Source organism: Panthera pardus, unplaced genomic scaffold, assembly GCF_024362965.1.
Source record: "Panthera pardus isolate Hobbes unplaced genomic scaffold, ASM2436296v1 HiC_scaffold_22, whole genome shotgun sequence".
In the NCBI taxonomy this organism is placed as follows: Eukaryota; Metazoa; Chordata; class Mammalia; order Carnivora; family Felidae; genus Panthera; species Panthera pardus.
Window position 1 is genome coordinate 53,400,516 of NW_026526788.1, and position 13,905 is coordinate 53,414,420.

At 43.2% G+C, this 13,905-nt stretch overlaps 1 protein-coding gene across 7 annotated transcripts in view; it reads left to right on the forward strand.

Moving 5' to 3' along the window:
• The first annotated feature begins 828 nt into the window (after positions 1-828).
• The window catches only part of PLCE1 (phospholipase C epsilon 1), a 321,468-nt gene continuing 308,391 nt past the window's right edge, over positions 829-13,905 (forward strand). For 3 of the 7 annotated variants that reach the window (XM_053909736.1, XM_053909737.1, XM_053909740.1), the window contains exon 1: positions 831-1,010. The gene's annotated coding sequence lies outside the window, so the exon portion shown is untranslated. Of the gene's footprint in view, positions 1,011-13,905 lie in introns of all 7 variants that reach the window. The other 4 variants (XR_008424888.1, XM_053909742.1, XM_053909739.1 and 1 more) reach the window with 2 other exon arrangements.

Here is a 13,905-nt window from a genome sequence, read left to right on the forward strand (position 1 = left end):
ATGATAATTTGATTTTTCTCCAGGTTCCTGGCTCTCTTGTCAAGTGGGTCTAATAACCACCCAGCACCCATGGAAGGATTTGTGCAGAGCCTGCAGTTTCTGGCAGGGGTTGAACATCCGCATGTTCGCTTCAGCAATGACAGGGCACTGGATTTGGAGTCCACGGACCTGAATGGCCACTATTACCAGTAAAAGGAGTATTTCCAGAGCGTGGCACAGCGCCAGGCCCGGTATGGTGCTCAGTAAAACCTGTTAAAGTAATGACTGAAGGGGTTCGACACCTGGTGCTTCCATTTACCAGAGTAACCTGGGTCAAGCGTCCTATCCGCCACGAGCCTCAGTTTCCAGAAGTGTCAAACAGGGCAGGTCCCCGGGGAGAAGGTGTGGGCTAAAGTTCCCGCGGCCTGGGATGCCCAGAGTTCCCGCCTCCCCACAACCGGGCGGCCCGGCAGCGCTCTCGCCCGCCCCCGCCTGGGCCCCGGGCTGCCGCCAGCCCGCGGGGCCCGAGGCCGAGCGGGGGTCTCGCGGCGGGCCTCCCGGGCGGGGGTGGCGGCCGGGTCCGCCCCTCGCCCCCGCCTGCTCCGCGCGGCCCTTGCCGGGGGCGGGCCCCGCCTCAGGCCGCTCCCCCGGCCGCCCGGGGGCCCGCGGCGGCGCTCGCGGCCTCTCACCCGGGGCGGGCGAGTTCTGGGAAAGGCCGGCCCAGGGCGGGGGCCCCCGCTGCCGCCCGCGCCGCCGTGCCGTCCCGGCAGCGCGCAGAGCCCAGGGGCGCGGAGCGAGGGAGCGGCGCCCGCGGGGGCGCACACGCTAGAGCAAGGCGGGCGGGAGAGCGGGCGGCGCGCCCCGGGCTCTGCCTCCCGGGCACTTGCCTGTGGCTGTGGCGCGCCGCTGGCACCCGCTCCGCCGCTGACACACGGTAGCGGGGACACCCGACGCCGCTAGCGACAGGCGCGTCCCAGAGGGGACGCTGCACTTGGGGACTCGGTGCGGCGCGACTGGCCCGAAGAGCAGAGGTGAGGAGGCAACCGTGTGGCTCGGTTCCCGAGGTTGGCGCCGGGGAGAGGTGGGCGCTTTCTGTGCGACTCCAGCGTATCCGCGAGGGCGGCCGCGTGGGTCCGTACCTGGCGTGGGGGCCCGGGCCCCGCCCCCACCCGGGCGACCCGAGGCCGGGCTCCGAGGGCGCGCGGGCCACTCCGGCCCGAGGGCGCCCTGAGCGCCGACTTCGCTGCCCTCACACGTTTGCCTCGGTCTCCGCCGCGTTTTCTGTATGCTTGTGGAGGCGGCCAGCCTAAGGAGGGAAAACATAAGTTCTCTTTGAGGCGGCACCTAGCAACAGGATTTCAAGGAAGGTGCCCACGAGATAGTTCCTGGAGAGACTGAGCTACATCAAGTCCTAGAAAATCCCATGTTGGACCTGGGCTCACTTTAACTGGTAATTGGGATGGCCACGTCTTTTAAAATGTTTTCTAGTGCTGCGATAATGAGTAACATAGAGCCAGAAGCCCGCCGTTGTGGCTAATAACAAATGCGCAGTATAAATTGTATGGGTTTGGTTTTTTTTTAATCCTTGCCTGGTGTTTAATCCATGAGACAGTGGGTTCAACCGACTCAACCAATTGTTCCGTGTAAGAAAGATTCATCATTTAAAGATTTATCAGCATCATTTTCACTAGCTCCCTGAAGAGATGTTACGGGAGATTCACTTCATCGGAAAGTTTTATTTGCATGCTGTTCATAATTGTAGTTGCATTTATGCAGAATTTGCTGGTAGATCTTTTAGATCCTTGCAAGATTAAGCACTTTTCCTTGCGTTTCTTGTCGGCACCCCTGGTAGAATAGGGTGGGGCCTCGACCGCAGAATGGGCACAGGGGAGGCCAAGAATGCTGGACCCACTAGGGAGAATTTTTGAAAACTTTTCTTGGGTGGTTGGTGAAGGTGACCCCATAGATACTGTCCCACAGTGTGTCCCTGCGGGAGAAGGGGAGTTGAACTATCTCTGGATGATGTATGCAGCCATGTCTTCACGAATACTTTCTAAAGAATGCCTGATGATGCTGTCAGCTAGAACGTCCTTTCCTCTTCCCAAATGCCCTTCCTGCCCCTTTTCACCATTCTAAATCCTAACCATCCTTCAGACTGAGTTTTGTTGCTGCTGTGAGGCCATCCCAGGTAACCCCAACCCCAAATAGTCAACCTGCCGCTGCTGGGATTCCTGCAGCATTTTACCTTCCCGACCTCTCTTTTCTTCCAGAGTTATTTATGTGCACGTCTCATTTTTCCTACTGAAGGCATTAATGGTGGCTTTCTTAGCACAGTGCTTGCGACTAGAAGGCCCTGTGAAATAATTGTGGGCTGCTATTAAGTGTTAAGACTTTTGTTCTTTGATTCAAATCTTTACTTTGGAGAAGATAGTATAAATGAAAGGATATATTGAAAAACATAATATTTACCATTTATGTGTCCTCCATTTACAGGCCGACAGAGGAAATTTTCTTTATACCTAGGAGCCATGCATAGTAATTATCTTTGGTCCATGCCTTGGGACCAAGTAAGAGGTGAGACTGAGCTGTAGGGACGTTCTTCCAGTCCTTCTAGTAACATAAGCTCCTTGGATGTGCTCCAAGGTTGACCTGTGTCATTAAAAATTCCATGCTCAAGTGGGTTGTGGTGAAGCTAGATTCCAGTGAAGGTGGTTGGTTTTCTTTTTTATTTGCAACTGTTCTTAGTCACAGTCTCTTCTGGGTTTTTGTTGTGTACTTAAAAAAAATGAATTTAATGTGCAATTTGTTACTTACAAATTTCTAAATGAATAAAGGATAATTGGAAAGAATCGTGCATGATGTTTTTTTTAGAGCAGAGAGCAGGGAATGTTTCTCATGCTTGGGCAGGAGGAGATATTTGCACCCTCTGCATGTGTGTGTGTTGGCAGTCCCCAACTGCCACACACCTGGCTGGCAGGCAGCCTACGGAGGACAACAGCTGCTTCAGCCCAGACTCCTCTCTCTCTGGCTGGGCTACCTCTGCTGGGGGTGGGTGGGAGGAGAGGGGGATTCCTGGGGAACACAACAATTAAGAGCTTCTGGATTTAGAAGGAAACATAGGGAAGCTGTTAGAGAAAGTAATAGTGGCTTGTTTGATCAAGTTGCTTTCCTGCTCACATTTGGTTGACATCTTGGCATTGAGCAAGTGGGAATTTGGTTGGAGAGAGGGAAGGCAGGTGATAGGGAGCATGGCACTGTGGTAGAAGGCCTGGGAGGTATGATGGGGCTTAGAGAAGCATGTGGACCAGTTATGTGGGATCCCCAAAAAGGGAGTTGGAGATGGAGAAGTGGGGAGGGTAAAGATGATGTCAAAGATGTACTTTGCCATGGGCCAAGCACAAGGCCTAGAAAGGAAGAGATGACTCTCTTCAGCATCACGTGGTCTTCTCTGCTCTCAGGGTGCAGGACTCAGGCTTACGTTTACTAAAGCTATATTTCATCTGTGTTAATGGCTTAAATAGGTTTTCATGGGCCAGGTTGGATCCTAGCCCTCTATAGCTGCTCCATCAGTATGGTAGCCACAAGCCACATATGGCTCCTGGCTTTAAATTCAAATTAGTTAGAATTAAATGAAATTAATGAACCAGATTTCAAGAGCTCAGTACTTACATGTGGCTAGTTGCTGCTCTACCAGACAGTTAAGATACAGGACATTTCCATCGTTTCAGAAATCGTGTCCTGGAATATTGTTCTAAAGGGTTCATGCCTGTTCATCGCCAAGGTACTGATTTCTGAACCAAATTTAGTCATAAATTAAAATGTTCCTGTTTATAATGCTCTAGCAAGTCTATTTAGATGCAAATCATGGTAGCAGTTGTTGTTGGTAACACTTCTGCAGAGCTTACGGCATTCCAGGTAGTGTTCTAAGTACTCTACATCTGTTAACTCATTTCATTCGAACATTCATTCTGGCAGCAAGTGCCAGAGACGTGTTATCCCTTACCTGCAATTCTAAAATCAAAACAAGCTCTGAAAACTGGTTTTCATAAGTTTGGCTACAAAATTTGGTCTGACTTGACATGAGGTAGTCTTTATTTTTCTCACCTGGTGAGAACTGTTCATACATTCTTATTTCAGAAAGAATGGACATGTTTGCTGTGGATCCTACCAACAGTGTTATGTGATATATGGCACACGGTACTGTCTTACCATTATAAAAGCCAAAAATCTTCTGATTTGGATGAAGGAGTATGGACCTCCATTATCATGTGCATCTTAAAGATGGGGAAACCCGGGACCTAAAAGGTTAAGTAACTTTCATGGGTCATAGCAAGAAAGTGCCAGAGCCAGGAGGCAGTCAGAGCAGGCTGGCTTCAGAGTCCATTCCCTTGACCACTGTGCTATTCTGCATCAGCCTCTGGTCTCGTCACCCAAAACAAACAAATGGCCACTTTTTTTGGCTGGGTGAAGCCAGGTAGCTATAACTCCGCTGATTAGAAAGTTTCAGGTAGGGCTGTGGCTAAATTGTTTAGCAGTTGAGGTTGAGATGCTATGAATGGTTAGTTAAACCACGTGTGCTTAGCAGTTGTTTGCCTTTCCCCTTTCCACCTTGTGCCCATCATAGTTGATTTTGAGCCATTCGCCATGTAGGAACTGATAGAAAATTTGAGCCATTCACCGTGTAAGAACTGATAGAAAAAGAGGCCATTCATCGTGGTATTGGTAAAATTACTGGTCCCTTGTTGAAACCAGTGGCACGTGGCAGGTTATATACTCATAACTGTTATGGGGTAGAAGGCAGGGGGGATGGTTTGGCCCTGGTGTATACTGACTGCTGAACACTGGTGGGGCCACTCTGGTGGCCCACAGGGGTTCTGAGACTTCCTGGTATGCTTTCAGAGGATCTGGATCCGTGTGACTCAGTTGGAAGTCTCTTCACAGGAGACTGTGAGTTCCTATCTTCTTTTTGGAGGTTGACTAGAACTGCAGACCTGGCCCAGGGTCGGGAATGGGCTTTTCACTTTCCCTCCCCAAGTGGTGGCAAGACTAAGTGGTCCCTTCCTGGGTATACTTGAAGAAATTCTTAATTAATCCCAAGGTTTCTCCTTTGAGTATAATAAAATGTTCTGAGTGCTTCACTATTTGTGTGGATCTTTTAGTATGGGCTGTGCAGGACCCCTGTCTCTCTGTATCCAGGGAGCATTTTGCCTTTTATGGCACAGTCTCTGAGGCCCCTGATTGTCATGGTGCAACCCTTTTCCCCTCTCCCTAAGTTATAATAGCTTAAGGTGTAGGGAAAAGGTATTCTATTGGTGAAATACAAGGACACTAGAATCAAACTTACCTGGTTTACATAGGCTTTACCACCTACTAGCTGTACAACCTTAGACAAGAAATTATCCTTTCTGTAGGGTAGTAATTTTACAGGGTTGCTGTGAGACCTGAGTAAGATCTTAAAGCACTTAAAGCACTTTGCATAGTGCCAGGTACATAGTGCTCAAAAAGTTAGCTACTAATATTATTGTTCTTGCCCTCCGGGTCTACCTTAGCCTTGCCAGTGTGCAGTTTTAGACTTTGGAGAGGCATGTGTCGTAGGCTGAATAATTCCAATAGTCGTCTAAAGGTGTCCAAGTCTTAATCCCCAGAACCTATAAATATGTTACTTTACACGACAAAAGGGACTGAGCAGATGCAATTAAAGATTTTAAGATAAGGAAATTATCTGGGTGGGCCTAGTCTGATCAAGAGGGTCCTTATAAAAGGGAGGCAAGAGGATCAGAGTCTCTAGTAGGAGGTAGAGGTTATGAGCCAAGGAATGCAGGCCTCTTAGAAGCTGGAAAAGGCAAGAAAATGGATTCTTCCCTAGAGCCTCCAGAAGGAATGCAGCCCTACCAACCCATTTTAGACTTCTGACCTTCAAAACTGTAAGATAACAAATTTATGTTGTTAAAGCCACAGAAACTGTGGCAATTTATCACAGCAACAATAAGAAACTAATATGGCATGGAAGAGAAACCAGAAAGTGGTTGGGTGCAGAAACAAAAGCTCTCCTAATAAGGGAACGATAACAGCCAATACCTAGGGCAAACCTTGCTGGGTACTGTTCTGAGTACTTTACGTGTATTAACCTGTCATCCTCACAGCCGCCTTCTGAAATAGGTGCTTTTGTGTTCTGCAGATCAGAGAAGAGGAAACTGAGGCACCGAGAGGTTCAATAACTTTCCCGAGGTTACACAGTTAGTAGTGGCAGAGCTAGAGTGTGATGCCAAGGAGTCTGACGCTCTTAAGTGTTACCCACACTACTCCCCGAAGCAGGCATTTATTTCTGTCTGCTTAGTCTGACAGTATCAGCCCCTGAACAGTATGTTACTGTATGGAAGGTAAAGATAGTATTTGAATCAGTGAGAAGGAGGGCAGTGTAGTCCCCCCATTGCCCCAAAAGCCTGGTACTGAAGTGCTCGGTGAGTTTTTGCCATTGCCGTCTCATAGCCGGAGGACGCCGACTCTGGGAGCAGTTCTTGTGCAGGCCTCCCTCTCGTTCCCACCTCTGTTCTTACAGCAGCCTCGCTCACTCACCACAGACCGCTGGCCCAGGAGTCCTGTTGGCTCTGCTTCCCACCTCTGCCTGTTTATTGGATTTGCCTCATTCCTGACTCTCTGCTCCAACCCTGAATTCCACCTTCTTCTGGCCCCTCAAATGCTCAAACTTGAGATGGTTAGTGTCAGGGGATAGTGAGGTACCACTGTGACTCTTGAGGCCGGGGGGAGGGTTATTTTTGCCTTTTTCCTTTGGTTTAGCTGGCTATTGTTGGTTTTCTAGCTGTGCTGCTTTTGTCTCTCAAGCACATAATTCAGAGTGGTATTGGTCGAAACCAGTGGTTTTCAAACTATGTTCCAGGAGTGTTTGGGGCCTCCGCCAGGTGAAGGATATGGTAGGAGAAGACCTCAGCCCTTCACCCTGTTTCTGCCCTGCAGCCTTGCTCTTATTAATTTTATTTATATATTGAAGTTCTGCTTTAGATTTGTCCTGGAAGGGCAGTTCTATTGCTAGAGAGGCAGAGAAGTTTGAGAGGAACCAACCTGCATGTTAACGCACTCTGAAGAAGACCTTTAGCCCAGAGACTTGGATGTGCAAGATATATAACTCTGTATTTTCTCTAATTGCATTTTACAAATTTGGGATTTGGATACATGTTGCTTAGATCTGTTTACATCCCAACTCTACTACTTATATACAATCTGCATAACCTTCGTCTATTGGGACCTAAACTTCCTCATGTATGCAATGGGAGGGGCAATAGAATCTACATAATAAATGAGATGATTCATGCAAAGGGCTTAGAACAGTGCCTGATTCACAATAAAAATTCAACAAACACTAGCTCTCAGGATCGTTTTTAAGTCTCCCAATGACACAATAGAAGAAGAAACTAGCCTTGTGTCTTCACAGGGTTCTGCTCTCCTAACGGGGCTGCAGCTGGAGATCTGCTGTTCCTCCTCTCTCTGCCTGGTTACCACTGAGCTTTCCATTGTCCCTGACCGCAGGTGACTTCAGGTGCAGTAACTTGAGGCTGCCTCTACAGCAGCCTCACCTCCTCAAGGTCTCTGAGGCCTCACTACCCTCTGCCAGGAAGCAGGGTCTCTGCTACTTTTAGGATTTGCAAGACATTTCTTCTTTCCTCCCCTGCCTGCCAGATGTAAGGGCTGGGATAAGAGGAGCAAAATGAAACTCCCGTCTCCTCCCTTTTTCTTCTCCAAGGCATTTGGTCCATAATACAGACTGAACACTGTTGAATCCTTTCCTCTCTACCCTTAGGATTTAACAAAATGTAAACATAAACGGGGTGGCTAAGCTTGACAGGGTTATTGGTCACACAGTGCTGGTCAGTGCCATTATCTACTTAGTGGTGGCATTGCTGCACACTCTGTGGCGTGATCTGCTCTGGTGGCCCCAAGAAAATGTGATCCATTTATAAAAGTACTGGTAAGTCTCCCTTAAGAGGGGCTGATTATGAGTCCTTATAAGTCCAGAGATACAACAAAACACAATGATCATTTATATGTTTTTAATGCCTTATAAGAACAACTGCATTATAATAATAAAACAGTAGGGCTGCAATATTCAGAATTAAGGAAGAGGCAGAAGCAAGGAGAGACTCTGTTTTGATGACTTCATTTTAGGTTTAAACTATATAATATCACTGACTATGGAAAATCCAGGGAATGGAAAAAAATCACTGGGAAAAACACATGTGACTGAGTATATACTATACACATCTGGGATTAAAATATCATATAACAGAGTTTAATTTGGATATCACTGGATTTGGTTCAAGTTACTGTCATTTCTAAAGAAGTTTCAATTCATTTGTTATTATTAATAACATGAACTCAGATTTCATTGATGAACATATTTTCACCTATGGTTTGTTTGCCTGGGAGAATTGAAGCCCTCTCTGGCAGTCTGGTTTGTCAATTTCAGAGAGGTGGTTAAAATTCACAGAAGTTAAAAACTTTTGGCATGAAATGTGTTCCTCCCCCCCTCCCCTCCCCGCCCCAAGGCAGAATGAATTTGGATGATAGGGCAAAGTATAAACCTCACTCTGTCTGCAGTTTTGTTAACTGCTGGGGTCTGAGCAGATTTAGATTCACTTCTTTGCCACTCAGCAGGCTCAATAACTCAGGCCCTAACTCAGCCTGGTTTACTGTGTTTGAGGTTTTTCTTTCATCGTGCCTCCGGCATGGTTTTACAATTCATAGTGGGAGGGATTGGTAAAGCTCCAGGCAGTTGTGAAAGAAATATGCTCAATTATTATTTGAACCTAACAGAGGAAGGTAAGAATTTCTTGAGCTAATATACACAGAAGCTAAAGAAATTTACAAAAAGAACTCCAAAAAAGTGACCATCATCCACTATGCAACATAGCAGTCAGACAGCCTTGCAGGTTCTCCCATGACCACCCCCTTGCTGACTGAGAATGGGCGGAGCCTCACCAATGCCAAGTCATGGGATGGCTGACAACAGGTGAAGTGTGTTCCCAACTCAGGCAGGCAAGCCCAGATCAAATTAGTTACAGAGGATAAGAGTGTGCTTATTTCTAGCCACACCGTATAGTTCTAATGAATTATCACTATCTTAGCACAGATCTAAAATATGTCACCTATTTAGGATATACTAATTTAAAAAAAAGAATCTTTAATCCAAACAATTTTAACTACAATTCTTTTACTTATTATTTTTTAAATTTTTTAATTGTTAATGCAGACGTTATATACCCATTTATGACTTGTTTATTACTTTTTTATTATGTGCTATGTCATCCAACAGTGAAAATTGAGGGCTAGAAAGGAAGGGTCCAATTGTCTCCCTCTTACTTTTAAAGTTGAAAGAACTGATCTCCTTGAGAGACTCAAGGATTTGATCAAAGCCACCTAGCTGGGGAGTGGCAAAACTGAGACCTTTGTTTCAAACAGAATTAAGACCATACTGTAGATATATAATACTCAATTTTGAATCCTGGGTTCTTTGCCTAACAGTCCATCATTAAGATGTTTGCACATTAGAGGCGGCTGGGTGGCTTAGTCAGTTAAGACTCTGACCCTTGATTTCGGCTCAGGTCATGATCTCATGGCTTCACGAGTTCAAGTCCTACATCAGGCTCAGAGCTGACAGCATGGAACCTGCTTGGGATTCTCTCCCTCTCTCTGTCTGTCTCTCTCTGCCCCTCCCCTTCTCACACTTTATCTGTCTCTCTCAAAATAAACAAATAAAATTGACAACAACAACAACAACAACAACAAAAGATGTTTCCACCTCATTTGGTGTTTCCAAACTTTGATTTCAGTGGTTGGGTCTCATTCTATCATGTGGTCCCATGGAGGGCTTATCCATTCCCCTACTGCTGGAAATTTCGCTGTTGATCCCTGATTTTTTTTCTATTTAAATACCTCTCCATTGCCTAGATCTCTCATTCTGTCTTTAGCACAGAGTCCCTGGAAGTGGAAGTACCACAAATCAAAGTGTAGAATTTTCTTAGAGACCCCTGATACGTACTGCCAAAATGCTCTCCAAAAAGGTTGTACCAATTTGTGCTTCTACTTCTGATATACTAGAGTAGTCTTTCCAGTGGATGTCAGTGAAAGATACTAGACTTGGTGTTTCATAGTTTGTGCATTTCTTTGCTTACTAGAAATAAATATACATATTGATAAATATATAACACATAATTGTGCTTTTTTGGTTGTTTAATTGTCATTTTTGTCCATTTATCTTTTTTTAACTTGAGACTTCTTCATGAATTAAGAATATAACATTCCTGCATCCTGTATTTTTATAAGTAATTTCCTGTCTTTGTCACTTGCTGCTGTTTCTCTCAACTAGCATTTTTCTTTTTTTTAAAATTTTTTAAATGTTTATTTTATTTTTGAGAGAGAGACAGAGTGTGAGTGGGGGAGGGTCAGAGAGAGAGGGAGACACAGAATCCGAAGCACGCTTCAGGCTCCAAGCTGTCAGCACAGAGCCTGATGCGGGGCTCAAAGTTAGCATTTTTTTCTTGATTGCAAAACAATATGTTTATTTTGGGAAATAGAAGTATGATAAAGAAAAGTCCAAAAATCAACCACAATTCTATTGTCTAGAGTAATTACTAACATTTGGTTCATGGCTTTCTAGGGTTTTTTTTCCTGTTTTTTTTTTTTTCCAAATTGAGATCATGTTTTCATGTTTTATAAGTTTTCACCTAACTTTGTTAAGCATAATTAAGCAGATTATGTTTACCCCCACTATGGGATACTATATATATTAATGAAATATCATATTTTTGAAATGTTTAGCATGTTTTTTAACATATAGAAAATTTTAATTTCCATATGACCAGGCAGATCTAGTCCTTCCTGATAATTACTTCCATGGCCTTTAAATTTGTAGTCTTTATCTATTTTCTATGATTATATTTTTTAGCTTTTCAGGCTTTAAAAAAATTTTTTTTTAGTGTTTATTTATTTTTGAAGGAAAGAGAGACACAGTGTGAGCAGGGGAGGGGCAGAAGAGAAGGAGACACAGAATCCGAAGCAGGCTCCAGGCTCTGAGTTGTCAGCACAGAGCCTGATTCGGGCTGAACCCATGAGCTGTGAGATCATGACCTGAGTGGAAGTCAGAGCTTAAGTGACTGAGCCACCCAGGTGCCCCTAGCTTTTCAGGGGCATTTTACATTCAAATTTTCATTTGGAATAAGTTTTTTTGTACATATTATTAGCTGAAGATCTAACCTGTTTTCTAAATACTTAATTTTCCTTAATAATATATTTATTCCTCATATATATTTATATTCCTTATATAATTTCCCTCAATAATACATACATTGGATAATCCTAGGCAACTTCTAATCTCATTTTGTTTATTCTAAAGTTAGTTTCAGGCATAAGATAATCTATCTTCAAATGCTTGAGTACCTCACTGTTTTATTTATGTTAGCCTTATAATATATATTAGTATCACATAAAGGAAGTTCTCTCTCATTATAGCTATTCAAATTTTCTTTATTATTACTATTTTTTGCTTTTTATTGCAAATTAAATTTTGAGACATTTTGTCAAATCTCAAAAATCCACTGAGATTCTGACTGGGATTGAAATAAATCTATATATTAATTCAAGAAGAATGAATGTCTTTATAGTAATTAGTCTTTACATTCTGGTATGTTTATTTTTCTTTTCTAAAAAAAATTTATCACTGAGGTATAATTTATATACAATGTTGTATTAGTTTTAATTGTGCAATATATTGATTTGACAATTCTGTACATTACTCAATGCTCATTACAATGTGTCATCACCATCTGTCACCATAAACGTTATTACAATATTATTGACTATCTTCCCTATGCTGTAGTTTTCATCCCTAAGACTTATTTATTATATATTAGGAGGTTTATACTTTTTAATCACCTTTATCTAATTCACCCATCTGTCCCCCCATCTCCAGTTTGTTGTCTGTATTTAAGGGTCTGTTTCTTTGTTTATTTGTTTTGTTTTTTAGATTCCATGTACAAGTGAAATCATATAGTACTTGTCTCTCTCTGTCTGACTTATCTAACTTAGCATAACGCTCTCTAGGTTCATCCATGTTGGATGACCATGTTTCATTCTTCTTTATGGCTGAGTAATATTCCATTGTATACATATACCACATCTTCTTTATCCTTTCAGTATGTTTCTTAATTTACTCGTTTACTCAAATGTCTCTCAGTTAAGTTTTGTAGTAACTTTCATATTATATTTCTCTTATTTTTAAAAAATGTTTTTTATTTAATCATCTTAATCTTTTAGCTGATTCTCTTGAGCTTTCTATGTGGAGAATTGTATTATCCACAAGTAATGATTATTTCTCTTGTGAATCAGAAATTCCAGAGTATTATTAACTAAGAATAAGGATCATAGACCTTTTAATTTAATCCCGATTTTAATGGAAATGCTTTTCATATTCACTAAGAAATGTAACATTGTCTTTTGTTTTTAAAAAGCTTAAATCACTTTGAGAAAGTAATTTTGTAGTCACATATTTTAAAAAGAAATAAAAGGAAGTTGCATTATGTCACATGCCAAAAGGGTAATCTTTGAGGTGATTTAATGCTTTTTTCACATTTGACCTACTGCTGTGTTACATTACATTAACAAATCTACCATTAAACCATGCTTGCAGTCTTGTTGTGGCAATTTATTATCATTGTATTAATGAATTATATCTCTAAGATAGAGGTTAATCTAGAACCCATTTGGATTGTACTTTGGAATTCTTTTTAGCTAGATTTTAGCCATGGTCATCAAAGGCTGCTGTTAAAATTAGCTGCTGCTCCTGGGTATGCATAGACTGGATTCCAGGAGACCACCCTGTGCTTTCCTGAGAGTGACAGGGGCAGCCTCCAATATGGTGAGGAGCTAGAGATGCTGTTTGTGTGGCAAAGTAAGTAGGATAAAGTGCATATCAGAGATGGGTTAACTGGGGCTCTTCCTGTGTTGTGAAAATGCGATCAATGCTCTTTTTTTTTTTTTTTTTTAAATACTGGGGACACTCATGCTTCTTTGTGTCTCTCATAAGATAGGCAGAATGGGAACTCTGCCATTAGAGGGTTAGGCACCATCCCTGAGGATACCAGACACCAAAGACAGATCTTTTCTGGAGCAATGGGATGTTAAAGCAGCACTGAGGCAAACCCAAAGGACAAGCTTGGGCTGCATCATTGCCTAAGAATCTAGTAGTTGTCAATTTCGGTGTCAAGGCTTAATTTAGCTGAAAGGTTAAAAAAAAAAAAGTGTTCCTAAGGCACATGAAGAGAAAGAAAGAAGGCAGTTACAAAGCTTAAAAATACTAAATGGTGAATACTGTTAAGTGTGTATTTCACAGCTGTAGGATTGAGACACTGACCCCGAAATGTTGCTACTGTGTTGGTGTCTTTGTGGAGAAGTTGGGGAGAGTCTGAGCCTCAGATGTAGGGGGTGGTTGGTTGTCTCTTCTCACTCTTGCTACTTACATGTCACCCTTCATTGCCTGCCTCCTCATTCTTTTCTACAGTTTTGTTTTTTCCCAAACTTCTTTTCTCATCCATTCATCACTGATATACACAGAGGTCACATTGAGTCACTCCTGTGTGTCAGCAACTGTGCTTGCCGATGGGATGAGCAATACCCCCAAAGCTGCTGCCTAACCTGGGCTTACCTGAGCCAGGTGATAATGCGGGTGAGAACCTGACAGTTTCTGTGATTTGTGAAACAAGAAGTTACTAACTCTCTCCCTTTCTCTATAGCTCGGACATTTATTTATGTATGGAAGGGTAGTGTAAACTTTATGAGTGAGGAATCATTTATGAGCCATAAAATATGACAAGATTTTGTTAAAGGGGCTTGGTTAAAACTGTGGCTTGACTCATG